At 32.0% G+C, this 7482-nt stretch overlaps 1 long non-coding RNA gene across 3 annotated transcripts; it reads right to left on the bottom strand.

The window, feature by feature from the left end:
* Window positions 1-809: 809 nt before the first annotated feature.
* LOC100813595 (uncharacterized) lies at window positions 810-3625 on the bottom strand. 3 transcript variants are annotated; one of them, XR_001386726.2, is made up of 3 exons: window positions 3444-3604; window positions 3082-3217; window positions 810-1816 (listed from the first exon to the last, which is right to left on the bottom strand). It is a non-coding gene; the product is annotated as an uncharacterized lncRNA (long non-coding RNA). The 3 variants fall into 3 exon arrangements; XR_001386727.2 differs by having other exon boundaries at window positions 810-1324; window positions 3444-3602; XR_001386725.3 differs by having other exon boundaries at window positions 810-3217; window positions 3444-3625.
* Window positions 3626-7482: the final 3857 nt, after the last annotated feature.

Genomic DNA, 7482 nt, shown 5'->3' with positions numbered 1-7482 from the left:
TGGTACACAACAAACACAGTGTAGGGTGTGTTTGGAATCCAATCTAGAACGCAGTATAACGCATCAAATTGACGTCCAACCGAGAAACTGTTCTTTGTAGCTTCTACAATTCACATATTTTATGCACGCCTCACTTAACTGACGTGAAATCAAACATATATCACTTTAGAAAATTAAGAAAACATTACTTATCTTTTCTCAATAATATCCTCATCTATGAGTATTCCATTGAAACACATCAACGAATAATAATATCTTGTAGGACTACATAATTATCGCTACCCAATAAAAAATACCTATTGGTTATTGTCACCTACATAAAAACTACAAGAAATTAAAGATAAATCATATTATTCTATTATAGTGTAATTGATACTGAACTTCCAAGAATTTGAATATTATTTTGGATGATTGGGCTGTATATAATTTAAATTTTGAGGATTAAGTTATTAGGCAATATCTCTGCATCTCTTCCTTTTTTCCTCTTAAGGTTCTAATCATGTTCCACAGGTTTACTTCATTTATCAATGTCACACTGAATTAAGGTTTAATCAGAGATAGAAATGCATCTTTATCTGAAGTTTAGGAAGATATTTCCCATATGTTGTTACTGTTCCATACTGTTACGGTACTAGTGCCCCAGGTTCAAAGCTACATCCAAAATAACTGAAGTTTGTCAGTACTGAAAATACAGTATAAGTGTACAACTGCAATTGCATTATCCAATGGAAAAACTGTTCTTGCAATAGACTTTTTGATTAACTATATTTTACTACATTAGCATGAAGTTGCATTATTATTGCCATAACTAGTTCCAAATGAGAAATTCTATTTATTCAACAAAATTATACAACTTTCTTTTACAAATAAGAGAGATAGGAAGAGACAAAAGAGAAGTAAAAGACAAGATTGATGATGTAATTAAGAGGGATAAAAGAAAAAAAAAAGTATTGGATGATAATGTTATTGTATAATTTTGTGATATGAATATAATATATGTGATGTATAAATGAATCCTAAATTCTACTTCTAAAATGACACACACATGAAACTAAAGGCAACCATAGTTGAGTGTTCCCATAACAATAACAACATACAGTTCAAATTTACGAGTTTCATTGTCACTACTCACTAGTCTTCCCATCTCACTGAAGTCCAAATGAATGCCATTGAGCCTTGACAGCAACCATAAGACATTAAGCTTTTAAGAAGACTAACTTGTGCACTCAATTCAAATGCCAGCCAGCTTCATTATTGGTAAAACACTAGGGAGAATTCCAATTAAGCAGTGAAACTCACAAATATAGTGAACCCCTCATCCATCCTAAAATTTTAAAGCATTAAAATATGTGTTAGGTTATGCGTCTAAAGGCAAGTAAACCACATCAAACCACCTCTAAATGCAAAGCAGCATTAAATTGTGTGTTTGGTTACCTGTCTAAACACAAATAAACATCAAATCACGTTTAAAAGCGAAATCAAACACAATCTAATTTAATATGTGGGTCTTTATTACTTATATGTTACTCAACATATCCGTCTCTATTCAACCTCCGATATTTTACTCACTTGTACCTGAGCAATTATGTGACCATTATTAACATATGATAGCAGAAATTTTGAGCAAGCATGTCTTTCCCTTTGTTAATCAATCAGTATCAGTATTACACCCTTTTCTTATGAGGGTAAGTGCTAAAACGGAATGTCTGATCCATCCCCTCATGATACTTGTTAAACATTGGAAGCTACATTTCTTGCATGATCTCAAGAGTGAAAGAGATCCTTGCAGACCCTTTGTGTGATTCTGAGCATGTGCCTACAAAAGCGGGTTGTAGATCATTGGCCCTTTATAATAGCTGCAAATGCAATTCTTCCTTGATATAAATACACTACACCTACTATAAGTGTATACCGTTTGTTTTTAATTATGCTATGATATATGAGAATTAACAACAAATGAAAATATTAATGCCTGCTATTTATATTATCCTTACTTATTACTCCTGACCCCTGAAAAAGCATTTACAATCTTGGAATGGCCTGATCTGAAGCTAAGCTCAATCAGCTATAGGTACACTGCCAGAAAAACATAGCCTCCAAACTATTTAGAGAATAACTTATTATTAGCATACATGACAGTGATTAAAGAGAATTTGAATTCATCATTTTTTTTTTCATATTGAAGAGTTTAATATAAAGCTGGCCTTAACCATACCATTAGGTGAAATATTAAACGGCATGCATGCCTATTAAATGGAGAGGATATGAATTCGAGACACCAGCCAAACAAATTTGAGATTTGAACACTAAATTATTGGTTCATAAATAGTCAAATTAAAACCACCAAAGCCAAATAAAAAATGCAAAACAAAACCAGAGCAATAGGGCTGCTCAGGATGGTTATGGCTGCTGACTTGACTCTATGGTCTAAGTTCATTGCAGTGTTCTTTCAAATGCACCAGAAAATATCATGGGCAGTCAAAAGCAAATTATGTACTAGGTTGATCGTGTTTGGAGAGATTTTGGAATGTTCAAAGAATAAAGTAATGTGAACATTGAATAAGACTTTGTTGAATGCTGACTTTATTACAAATTGAACTTGGACTTTAGGTAAGCTATTAATTATTGCCTTGTTCCACGATTTCGATAAAGTAGACATGTGAATTTGGAAGAATACATGGACTGTGGAAATTTAAATCTTAGATTGATTTGCCAAATAAAATGAGAAATAAATATAAAGTCATGTTGACGTACCTATTACAACCATAAGTACTGAAGTACATATTCAAAAATTCAAAAACATAACCTCAACAACAATACAAAGACTGAAGACTGAAGAGGCACAACACAACAGAATCTAGCAGACTTTGGAGTATTTGAAAAACCTTTGACATTGTCTATTCAGCAAATTAAAGTTTTCAAAGAACATAATTTATACACCTAACCAGTGAGTCAACATGGTGTGTGGTATGATTGATAGATAATCATGTCTATTAAGCATCTGATTAGGAGTTCGATTCTCGAGTTTGTGTATGAAAAAACATATGTTGAGAAATCAGGCCCTTGGTTGGATCCCCATACCTCAAGAAATTAGTCTCTAATTCTTGGCCAGGAGATACACTAGGCAGTAGGCACCCAACCAGTGTATGAATATCATTTTTCAATTCATTCTCTTGATGGATTGTACTAAAACAGCCAATGAGCAACAAAGCCAAACCTGTCAAATGAAACACCATACCTTACATAAGCCCAGAATATCAGTTGATAAGTACTACTTTATCCTTGATTGATAGTAGTGCATATCAAAGTAAACAAACTCTATTTTGCTTTGCCATCACAACCAGGAAAGTTTAACACATAAACCCACCAATTCATGAGGAAACAAGTCTACAGCAAGACCAGGAATAACTTTTGACAACAAAAAAACAGATTTTGACACTGACCTTCAATGTTAAAGAGTCCCTTAAAAGGTGTTCACCCAAAGGAAAGTTTTTCAGTGCTTCTTCCTGTGTTCATATATAATCATTGAGCCGTAGTGGCAGTGGCACACATTCGTGTATCTTATCTTATCAACACCGTCAAGTTCCCTAGCAAAGTGGGCATTATTATGATTATTATTATGCTATGGTTTGATTAGTTTTAGTCACCCTCCAACCTTTACTCACTTTTTGGGCCCCACAACCAGCATCCAGTACAGAAGATGCTAAATGAAGACACAATTGAATGAGACACATTCCAAAAAGTGACAAAATCACATTATCATGATTTTTTTCTTTGTAACAGTATTATCTCCTTATACATGATCAGAAACTAATTTCTTTTTGAAGTGTAGAGATTACTGAATTAAGTTTTTTTTTCTCTTAAAGTATTTTCCATATACATCATCAGAAATTGAATCTCTAATAACATGTTTAATTATCATGATTGTGCAAAGTGTAATATATGTGTATCACAAGCCTTAGGAATGGTAAGAAAAGGGAAAAAGAAAAAGTAAAAAAGAGGAGTGGAAGAAGCTATCTGGCCCAGTGGGCTTTCAAAAAAAAAACAAAGACAAGTGGAAAATGAACTCCTTTATGGTGGCCCACCAATAGGGTCCAAAGCCATGAGGCACCGCTCCTCAAGGGGGCAATAACTGACTTTAGGAACATCCCTAAAACGAAAAACAAGTTGTTGAAAGAGACATGCATCAATATATGCATATAGTTAAATGATGAAGGCATCAAAAGCAGTTCCGTGTCTACAATATTTCTATATTATTATAATTTTTTTGTCATTTGCCATAACTGGTCAAAATCTTTCGTTTTCAATCTCCACCACCCCCCTCTTTCCTCCATTCTTTGTAAACTCAAACACGCACCCCCCCCCCCCCTCCAACTTCAAATATTGTACCCTGAGGTCATCTCATCTTAATCAACACTTTTTTATTAATCTCTCAATTAAAAAATATGGTTGGTCACTTTTAGTAAAAAAAATTCATTTATAAGTAGGTTTATTTTTTTCATCTTCAAAATTTAAAATCGAAACTTTACTTAAAGAATCGAGTTCAGTGTGACTCATACTAACAATTTATTTACATCTTTATCAACTCTTTCACATTGATACAAAATGACTTAGTGGCTTATTCAATAAAATACTAGAATTGATGCTTACATTGGCAATTGATAGAAGTCATGGAATAATTCATTAATTGCGTTTAAAATGTTCCCTAAAGTTACGTATGCAAGATTTAATACTATAAAATTTTGTTGCATGGTTCTTGTAGCCTTGTCTTAATTCTTTGACTTTTAATCCCTAAAGAAACGCTTTATTAATTATGAACCAAGATTTTTCCATGTTATTTTGGGTTAAGTTGATTTTTACATTGGTGGATAGTCATTGCCTGACTTGGCCAGCTACAGCTAAATTTGATGTAAATTTATTTGACTAATTAAGTTATTGATTTGGCCCAATCACCAATTCAAGGATATAATTAAAATTTGTGATGTTCACGTTTTTGTTTAGCAAAAGATAGATTCAAGAAATTTGTGCGGCTATACGTATTGGGAATGATCATTTTCTCATAAATAAAAATAAAAATACTAACAATAGAAAGAAAGAGACGTATAATTTGAAATCATGCCGGATTTTCTCTTTCCCTTCTTTTTTTTTTATCTTCTTGGATTGTTAATTAATCTAATAATCAGACTTTGAAATTCTGAGAATGCTGGCGATGATGCATCATATGCTACTACCAGATTGTGACCGAAAGGTTGCATTATACCAGAAGTTTATTGCAAGGAAAAAGACTAGTGATAATGTCGATTGAAAAAAAAAATAGAGTTATGTTAATTAAAGATTTTTAACGTAAGGTTTCAGGGTTACATTAAAAAAAAATTAGAGTGGAGACTCCAACCCCTAATTTTAATAAAAATAGATCGTTTTCTGCCCCCCAAAAGATTTTGATCTTTCATTTGGTTGAATATCAAAATCCAAATAAAATGATAAGTATTATCTTGAAAAGATTTGAAAAGGAAAAGGAAAACAAACACACGGAAACAATTTTCTTTTTATAAAAAGGTGACATTTGTGTTGCGTTTAATTAGTTCATAAAAATATTGAGATAAAATGTTCACATTTTATTTTTATTTTTTAAAACATAATATACCACGAGTTAAATACCTTTATCTTTCTCATAAAATTAATTTGGGCATTCATAACTTCTTACTCTCAGTAATTACATTTTATGGGCCTCGAAAGACACACAGAGGTTTGTAACATGTTTTATGGACGCGTTTGTTACATAATTTTTTTTAAGGAATATAAAAACTATTTTTAAAAATAATTACTTTGAAAAAAAAATCTATACGTATGTTTCAGCTTTTAAAAATAATCAGAAGTTGGAAGGATTGAAAATTTAATTAAAATCAGAAACTATTTTAAATAAATTTACATAAAAATCATATGCTTTATCTTAAAAAAGAAAAAGAGAAAGATATTATTATAATTGTAAAATGCATAAATTAGTTTATGCTTTTCTAAATCTCCAAATATTATCGCTAGTTATTTTATATCAGGTTCAATTACTTGTTTTAATTTGTAACGAGTGGCCCCAAAATTAATATAAAGAAAAGATAGCTTAGAAAATTAATTAATCAATCAAATGGTGCTACAGAAAAAACGAATATTGCCTTTTTGAAAAATCGAAACGGAAAAAAGATTAATTAATCTATTTCATAAATTATTAAAACACAATTAATGTCAATTAACAATAATTTTTTTCCATATGGCACCATTTCTGATACTAATGTATTCCTTATCAAATAAAATGACATGAAGTTGTTTTTTTTTTCATCTTTAAATGAATGGACTATCATTAACATGAGTCACAATCATAACAGGTAACCCACATGAAGATGTGGCCATCATCCTTCACAAAGAACTGTTAATGCATGTCCACTCCTCTTTCTAACTACCATCCAACATTTTCATCTATCTCCATACATTATATTATACATAATATCATGTGAGTTTGTAGGGGGGGGGGGGGGGTTTATTAAAACAAAACAATTATGTCTTAATCAAAAACAAAGAAGAAAGAGAGGAACAGTACTTTTGATACGCTCCCAAAGGTTGCTTTCAGAGTCAGTTTTGGAAAAACATATTTAAACACCTCCAAAGAAAACAACAACATAATCAATCACTTTCCTCCATCAACATCGAAGACCCGTGGGGTTTGGACGCTTTCTCTTCCCTATGGGGTTTCTCAAAAGCCTCAAAGCACAAACAAGCCTGTCAACCATATCATAAACACCAAAGAAGGAAAAGACAAAGCATGTGAGGACCTTGACTCTCTTGTGTGCAATACCATTTCTAAAGTAGGTGGAGTGTGACACATCATACATCATCAAAAACACAATTATGTGTGGTATCTCCTACATAATCTTATTTCTTAAACATATCACTTCTTATGAAAATTAATCTCTCAAATAATCAATATTTGTATCTTTAAGATTAACTTCTTTTTTTATCCAAAGGAACAAGTCCAATTAATTTTAGTTTCAAAAAATTTACAACATTTCACATGTATTACTTGGTCAACAAGATTAGATCTCTTAATCAAGAAATTAGTTTCCTTTTTACTCTCAACCGAAAATACTTGAGACACAAAAAAGAAAAGAAAAATATATCAAAAACCCAAGTCAGAAACCATTCTTGATTTGTACGGTGATGATATATGGTTTGGTTCCAATCAATTTGAAAATTGAAATTTCATACATATCCCTCTCAATTAATTGGGGGGTACCTAGCTGGCTGCATGGTGCATGTTCCTGATGCGTGTACGTGTTATCACTATCAGTACCTTGCATATGATGATATATAGGGCATTCCAAATGCTGTGGGGGACCTACTGCTTGTGACATTTATTGGATTTTCATTGTACTACAATATGGTTGTTTTGGTTTGTGTGTTTAAAGGCATGTTCCTAACCATAAACTGAACTGC

Source organism: Glycine max, chromosome 19 (assembly GCF_000004515.6).
Source record: "Glycine max cultivar Williams 82 chromosome 19, Glycine_max_v4.0, whole genome shotgun sequence".
In the NCBI taxonomy this organism is placed as follows: domain Eukaryota; kingdom Viridiplantae; phylum Streptophyta; class Magnoliopsida; order Fabales; family Fabaceae; genus Glycine; species Glycine max.
Note: the sequence above shows the minus strand (reverse complement) of the source record. Positions and strands in the feature narration are given on the sequence as shown.